This window comes from Grammomys surdaster, unplaced genomic scaffold (genome assembly GCF_004785775.1).
Source record: "Grammomys surdaster isolate TR1022 unplaced genomic scaffold, NIH_TR_1.0 128, whole genome shotgun sequence".
In the NCBI taxonomy this organism is placed as follows: domain Eukaryota; kingdom Metazoa; phylum Chordata; class Mammalia; order Rodentia; family Muridae; genus Grammomys; species Grammomys surdaster.
The window spans coordinates 7391069-7399555 of record NW_021604586.1 but is presented as its reverse complement, the minus strand read 5'-3'; positions in this window follow the sequence as shown (position 1 = coordinate 7399555).

The following is an 8487-nucleotide window of genomic DNA, read 5'->3' as shown; positions in this document are numbered from 1 at the left end:
CAGTCTAAATGTGCTTCCAGACCCCCTCGTGAACAAAGGAACTGTTCGGTACACGCCTTGTCTCATTGTTCCTCCTCATAGACCTTCGTTTAATTTCGATTGGTCACCTGGTCGGTATATAGCGCCACCTCAGTTTTGATTTGCCTGCAGTTGTGCTGACCAGAAATTTGGACTGGACACTAAGACAGGCATGAGTGTGCAGGATGAACCAGTTTCTGGACGGTGGTGCTGGACGACGCCTGTTGTGCGTGGCACCTTCGTGTACCCAAATTCTGCAAGGATAGCATAAGGCTGCTATGGTTACATTTCAAAGGTACAGATGCCCGGGAGAAGGCCATTGTCACCCATAGTGTTAGTATTCCTTCTATGCTCTGCTCACCAGTTACCTAGCAACAGCCAGGTAGGCTTGGCTTGCTATAAAAGAGGCTGTTTGGCGCTCTCTCTCTCTCTCTCTCTCTCTCTCTCTCTCTCTCTCTCTCTCTCCCTCCCTCCCTCCCTCCTTCCCTCCTTCCCTTCTCTCTGACTCTCTTCTCTCCTTGAAGAGACCCCTTTCTCCTTCCCTTCCTCCTCCACCCTCTCTCCACGTGTTCCTGGCCGGTCCCTCTTCTCTGTTGCCTCTGTCTCTCTCTGTTTCTGTCTCTCCCTCTACTCCCTTCTCAGCTCCCCTTCCCATGCCCCCAAATAAACTATTGTACATTATACTCATCGCATGGCTGCCACCTCAGGGGGAAAGGATGCCTCGGCATGGGCACCCTTCCCACCTCACCATACCTGGCTCGTTCTATAAAACATATCCTTGGCTCTTTTTTTGTTGTTGTTTTGTTTTGTTTTTTGAGATAGGGTTTCTCTGTGTAGCCCTGGCTGTCCTGGAACTCACTCTGTAGACCAGGCTGGCCTCGAACTCAGAAATCCGCCTGCCTCTGCCTCCCAAGTGCTGGGATTAAAGGCATGCGCCACCACTGCCGGTGGCTTTTTAAAAAACACAGCACATGAGGTCAAAGGAAAAGCAAGCAGTTATCCTCAAATTACAAGGGATGAGACAATTTTAAAGTGGGTGAAAAGCATAGACCTCAAAAGCCTTAGACCCCTCAGTGTCTAGGAGAGCAATCATCTAAGATAAAGAATGAAGGTGACTTCCCAGATAGCTAATTCTTTGAGAGCTGCTTTGAGGCTTTGCTATTGAAGTGCCGCAATGGAGGACACAGGACAGTTTTTGAGCATGTACCTCAAAGACCAAAGCCAGCATCATTTCAGGTGAAAGCAAAGAATCTGGAGCTGGAGTGGTTAGGAGCACCAACTGCTCTTCCAGAGGTCCTGAGTTCAATCCCCAGCACCCACATGGCAGCTCACAACCATCTGTAATGGGATCTGATGCACTCTTCTGGTGTGTCTGACACACCAGTCTACTCATACACATACAACAAATAAAATCTTAATAAATAAAAAAAAAAAGCAAAGAGTCTGATGACCTCCCAACATGAAGGAGAAATTTCTCAAATGGAAAAGGTCAGTGCAAGTAAAACTGTCACTCAGGGATGTAAATTTGGATCCAGGTAAGTTTTTAATGTCAGTGAAGCAGATTTACTGGAAGAGACTACATGGGAAAAAAAGCATTCAAAGATCCCTTAGAGCTGCTGCTTGAAGGAGATGCAGCTGGATGATGCTCTACCACTGGGAAGCCCCCAAGGCTTTCAACGGGGACTCAAAGCAGATTTGCTATCGTCTGGGCTGTCAGAGGCGTCTTTTATGAATGGATCATAAACATTTTTTTAACCTTGCTGTTGAAAACTACTACATCCAGAGTAATCTCAGCAGCTAAGCATTGTTCGTCCTAGATATCTACCGTTATCTTTCAATAAACTTGAATGATTTTTCTCATAATCTAAAAGGAGACTGTCAAGGGCTGGAAAAGTGACTCAGTGGTTAAGAGCACTTGATGCTCTTCCAGAGGACCCAGTTCAGTTCCCAGAGCCCACATGCTGGCTCAGAAAACATCTAAAACATCCAGTTCCAGAGCTAATGCTTTTTTTTTTCTGGCCTCTAACAGCATTGGGGATACACATGCACTCACATACATGCAGGCAAGCACTCGTACACATAAAAAATTTAAAGGGTAGAATATCTTCATGGCAATCCAGCTGTCTCAGTCAAGTTCATGAACCACAGTGGAATTTCAGACTTCAAAGTTTGAGAAGAACATTTAAAGGTGTCTCAGAAGCAACAGATGGTGAAGATGCAGCTATGAATGGGGAGATCAGGAGAAACCACAACATCACACACATTGGACAGTATTGCAGTATTGGGAGATGCTCAAACCAGCAGTAATGTGGGAAGATTTGACAAGACAGTGTACACACCCAGAGGGGTTTTCCAGGCATAATACTACATGACCTGAATGTGACCTAATTATATTCCTTGCTAAGGATGAGGCATTGGAAGTGGTTCCAAGGCTGATGGGGACCAGTTGCTGCAGTTCCATGACGATCTCTCAGAGGAGGAGCTGGTGGAACTGGAGTGGGAGATGGTGGCAGGGAGGAGAATGGAGATTTTCAACCACCTGTGCTTGCTGACCACAGAAGAGCTGTTAGAAGTAGCTATTTTTTTTTAAAGAAATAAATGCTTGTCTTTATCTGTTTATTTTGTATAAACTCTCAGCAAATACTAAAGGGAAATACAGGTGAAATGTAGAAACCAAGCGCCTCTGTCTTACTATATGGTAGAGCTAGACAGAGATAGTAAAGTATCAAATGGAGGAATGACAATGGAACACTTCAGTTACATTGTAACTGTACCTACATAGTACTAACCTTTTAACAGGGAAAAGTCAAAATAGCTTACAGCTTCTTACCCATAACAACCCTAATGATGAAGAAAAATTGAAAGTGCCAAGAACAACCAATGGAACAAGCTGTTCTAGGAGCTGAAAGCGGAAAAGCAGTGTTCAAAGCAACTATCTTAGGGTGTTTTCAGTGTGTAATCAAAATTTAAGGTAAAGCCAAAAACGAAAGTGACCATAGTATTGAGAGGCTGCTATGATTCTCCACCTCCAGGTGTTTAACATCTGGAGGAAACCTTGCAGCTGCTGTTTCCATTTTTGTTACATAAGAGCAACAGTTCTCAACCTGTAGCTTGTGACCCCTTTATGAGTTAAATGACACTTTCACAGAGGTTACATATCAGATATCCTGAATAGCAGATATTTACAGTTCATAACAGAAAAATTACCATCATGAAATAGCAACAAAATAATTTTATTACTGAGAGGCCACCACAACATGAAGTGTTGTGAAGTGCATATATCTGCAGTGTTAGGAAGGTTGAGAACCACCATGTAAGAGCATCATCTCACTGGCATTAAAATGTATTCAAAGTTGGAGGGATAGCTCAGCTGGTAAGATGCTTGCTATGAAAGCATAGGGTCTAGAATTTAATGCCCAGGACTCAAAGAGGGATGGAGACAGGCAAGGCTGGAGAGAGAGCTCAGTAGTAAGAGCAGTTGCTCTTACATAGTACCTGGTTCAGCTCCCAGCACCCACATGATGGTTCACAATTTTCTGTAACTCCAGGTCCAGGAGACCTAATGCCTTCTTCTGGCCTCCAAGGGTATCAGGCACACCTGTGGCACACATACATATGTGCAAAACACCATACACAGTTTTTGAAAGGCAGTTATGACACTCACTTGTAATACCAGCAGTGAGGACATGTAGATAGGCAGACCCCAGAGACCAGTAGCCAGCCAGTCCAGCCTACCTACTAGGCTCCGGCCCAGTGAGAGACCTGGTCCCCGCTCTACCCCCAAATGAGATGAGCGGGTGCAGGGGTGAACACCTTTAACCCCAGTGCTCATAAGGCAGACACAAATGGCTCTTTGTGATTTGAGAACAGCCTGGTCTATTACAGCAGATTCCAAGCCATCCAGGGCTACACTGGCAGCCCCAGGAACTCCTTCAGTGTTTATTCAGCCTATAGTGACATCACTTCCCTCTCAGAGTAAAATGACTTAGTCAAGACCAAATGTTGAAGAGATTTTATGATTCGTGTCACTGTTACCAAGTTGTCAAATGAGTTAAATATTCAAATGAATAGAATATTCAAATGAGTTAAATATGTGTCTTCAGTATGAAATCCAATTTATCGATACAGTGTTTCCAATCATAACATGAAATGATACACACTTCTAAATGAAATAATAGCAAGATCAAGTTAAGGCACACTATTTAGGGGATTTGTAGACACTGGCTAAGCACAGTCCTGTGAAGAACAAAACTATGTAGCTTTGCTTTTCAATTTGATACAGGAATTTGAAAACTGATTCAAGATTTCTGGGAAAACAGTATTTGCCATATCTACAACTCCATTTTCAGTTGACGTGAACATGTTACCTGCTACTTTTTTTATTTGCTTTTACTCTGTTTTACTCTTTGTGTGGATGAGCTCAGAGGCTGGAGAAGAACTTGTGGGAGTCAGTTCTCTCCTGCCATTCTGAAGAATGGAACTTGGATGGTCAGGCTTGGCAGAAAGAACCCTTACCCACTGAGCCATCCTGCCAACCCAGTTCCCTTCTAATGTTCAGATGAAGCCTTCCTGGGAACAAATGCCAAACGCAGTCATGACTTATTCATACCATGTTTGGCCGTACCTATGTGTTTCTGAGCAACTATTTTCAAGGATGAAACAATAAAATTAGAACCCAAACATCTGATATTACAGAACTCACATAATTGCAACTAGTTCCACCAAACCAGACATTTCACATTTATTTATTTTTTTGCTGCAGTGAGGGGTGGGTGCACGCTGTGCCTTGGCATGCAATGGCGGTTAGAGGACAAAGGTCAGGAGTCCACCCTCTCTTTCCAACATGTCCCAGGGACTGAACACAGGGCATCAGGCTTGGCAGCATCTTACTGAAACCCAAGCCAGAAACTGATGAATTGTTTACCAAATACAATGTGAACTATCTATCTAGATTCGTCTTTTTCTCTATTCTTACAATTGTAATAAAAATATTTTTAAACCAGTGAAGTTCTAATGCTTAGGTATGTTCATTTGTCAGTGATCACAAACTCAGGACCTGCTCAACAATTTTAAGAAAGGTATCCCTGTAACTTTATTTTTTTTAAGTTTTTTTATTTAATTCAATATTTTAAGTTTATTTTTTAAAGATATATTGATTTTACTTATATAAATACACTGTAGCTGTCTCCAGACACACCAGAAGAGGGCATCAGATCCCATTGGTGGTTTTGAGCCACCATGTTGTTGCTGGGAATTGAACTCAGGACCTCTGGAAGGGCAGTCAGTGCTTCTAACCACGGAGCCATCTCTCCAGCCCCTAAAAGTTTATTTTTAATGATAGTTTTTAAAAGCTTTAACCTCTTTTGTAGCCCACCACCCACCAGAGGTAGTGGGGAAAAAAAGGGTACGGGGAAGTAGACCTGTTTAGAAATGGTTCTTTGGAGCAACTCTCGTCTGTGTTGTCTGGACATCGGCCGTTCAGTTCACAGGTCAGCAGCTGCAGCTCGATCCACTCACAAACACTTTATGGATACACCAGCAGTCCAGTTTGGTAGAGTTGGGATAGTAAACACGAATCAGCAGTGGTGTCACTACCTAGCAGAGACAGCCAGGCCTTAGCCTCGGTATGAGCCTGGGCACAAGTCAGCAGGAGGGACAAAGGAGGAACATCAGAAAAAGTTTGTACTAAAACATCAACTCATAAATGCAGACAGAATGAATCACCATTTCACAATTATACTTGAGTTAAACAAAAATTGTCAGTGGATGGCAGAAGTGGCAGATGTTACAGCAGAAACTGGATTTATTCCTACAGTCTCAGAGTCTTGCCACATTTAATTCTAACCACAAAAAGATACATAATAATCTTAACAGAGAAACCCCCCAACACACCTGCTATGTTTGAATATGAAATGGCCCCCACGTGTTCCTGTGTTCAGTCCTTGGGTAGGGAGGCTGCTTTTCAAAGTGGTGGAAAGTTTAGGAACTGGAGCCTAGCAAGAAGTAGATCATTGAGGGAATGCTTTTGAAAGTATTATGGGTCCCGGCTCTTTGCTGGCTCTCTGCCGTGAGATAAAGGGTTCTCCATATGCTTCCCCCACAAAAAAAAAAAAAAAAAAAAAAAAAAAGCTTCCCCCACTGTAGGCCCAGAACCCGTGGAGTCAAGGAGTACTGGTCGAGTCTGTTGAAACCATCAGCCTAAATAAATCTTGCCTTTAAATTCTTCCTTTCTTTTTTCTCCCCAAAACAGGGTCTCACTATGGAGCCTTAGGTCCCCCGGAACTCAGAATATACACCAGGCGCTAGCCTTGAATCCAATGATCTGCCTGCCTCTGCCCCCAAGTGTTCAGATTAAAGGCGTACACCGCCACATCTGGCCAAAGTTGCTCTATCAGGTATTTGGTATAGCAATGAAAATGTAACTAGATGCCACCTTAGGTGTCTTAGCTACTGTTGCATTGCTGGGATAAAATAGCAAGACCCAGGCATTTAATTGGGAGAGTTTGCTTACACTTTCAGGGGGTGAGACCGTCACCTTCACGCCAGGGAGTGGAGAGGTGTAACGGGAGATACTTTAAAATGCCACGGCACGGGCCGTCTATCTAACCGGTGGGACGGCTCTGCTTAGTTCCGGCCGCCATGTTCTGTACTAGAATCAACCAGAAGCCAAGCATGCCACAGCTAGAAGCAGCCAGAGGCCAAGCGCTCCACAACTAGACCCATGAGACGCCAGTGTGGCAGCTGGCTCTGTCAGTCCACCACACTGTCCCCACAATGCTTGGCTGAGCCCAGACCATTCCCGCTGTGGCCGTGGTAGCTGGTAGAAATGAGACTCTTAACGCTTAAAGATTATCCAATGGATTTATATATTTGGAAATGCTCAATTAACAAGATGCCCACATAATTAGAATAGTTACTCAATAGCTAATCTTTGATATAAGCTGCTAGCCAGGACTAACAGACACATCTGTCTTCCTCCATGATCACTAGCCTCTCCCCTTCCTCTTTCCTTCTCCCAGCTCCACCTCCTCTTCTACTGCCCAATCACTGAGCTCCACTGCGAATACAATGTAGCCGTAGCAGGAAATTATCCTGCTACAGGGAGGCAGACAAGCATGGCTTTGGAGCTGTAGCTGAGAGCTTGTATTCTGATCCCCAGGCAGGAGGCAGAACTAGAAAAACCGGACCTGGTCTGGGCTTTTTAAACCTCAAAGCCCACTCCCAGTGACACATGGCTGCTAACAAGGCCACGCCTCCCGATCATTCCCAAACAGTTGCATTGACTTATCAACCGTTCAAACATTTAAGCCTACCCTGTCTCGAAAAACAAAAACAAAACAAAACAAACAAACATTTAAGCCAATGCTATAGGATCACTCTCATTCAATGCACCACAGTAGGTCTTCAGCAATGGGGCATAAACCACCACTATACCTACAGGTCACACTGAAAACACTCATCACTACGGTGCGATCCCTGCCCACATACACAAAGCTGGAGTCTAACAGGAGACAAACCCAAACTGGAGATATTCATCAAAAATAAGGATGAGGGGACAACATAGGAAATGTAAATAAATCATCCAATAAAAAAAATAAAAAAAAAAAAATAAAAAAATAAAATAAGGATGAGGTCGTAACTCGGTCGCAGAACACCTGCCTGGCATGTACAAAAGGTCTGGTTTTGTGCATGCGCGCGCGCGCACACACACACACACACACACACACACACCTACGTTGTTCAAATTAGGTCAGTGTTTTGCTTTAAAGCCTGAAGAGACTTGGCAACTGAACATTAACAAGGAGCCTTACAAGAGCAAAGGCAGCGCTTTGGTTGCATTTTGTTTGTTTGGTTGGTTTTTGTTTTGACAGGGTCTCATACTCTCTAAGCTGCCCGCAGACTCTCTGTGTAGCCAAAGGTGACTTTGAACCCATGATCTTACTGCCTCCATCTGTGAGGAGTGTTGGATTACAGTCCTGTGCTATTGTGCCCCGTTTAGGCAGGCTAGAGATCAAAGCCATGTCTCAGGCATGCTAAGAATTCCTTACCAGTTGAGCAGCAGCTGCAGAATGATTAGATCTTTTTATGCAGGATATTTCAACATATCCTTGGCTGTCCTGGAACACACTATGCAGACCAAAATGGCCTCAAATTCACAGAGATCCACCTGCCTCACCTCCTGAGACCTGGTATTAAAGGCGTGCACCCTAAACCCAGCTCTGTGAATAAGATCTTGTTTGTTTGTTTGGTTTTTCGAGACAGGGTTTCTCTGTGTAGCCCTGGCTGTCCTGGAACTCACTCGGTAGACCAGGCTGGCCTCAAATTCAGAAATCCGCCTGCCTCTGCCTCCCAAGTGCTGGGATGAAAGGCGTGCACCACCACCACCCGGCTGTGAATGAGATCTTAATGTCAAGGTTAGTTTCCTTTGATGACTGAATTAAGGCCAAGAAAAGAAGTATTTATTTGTTT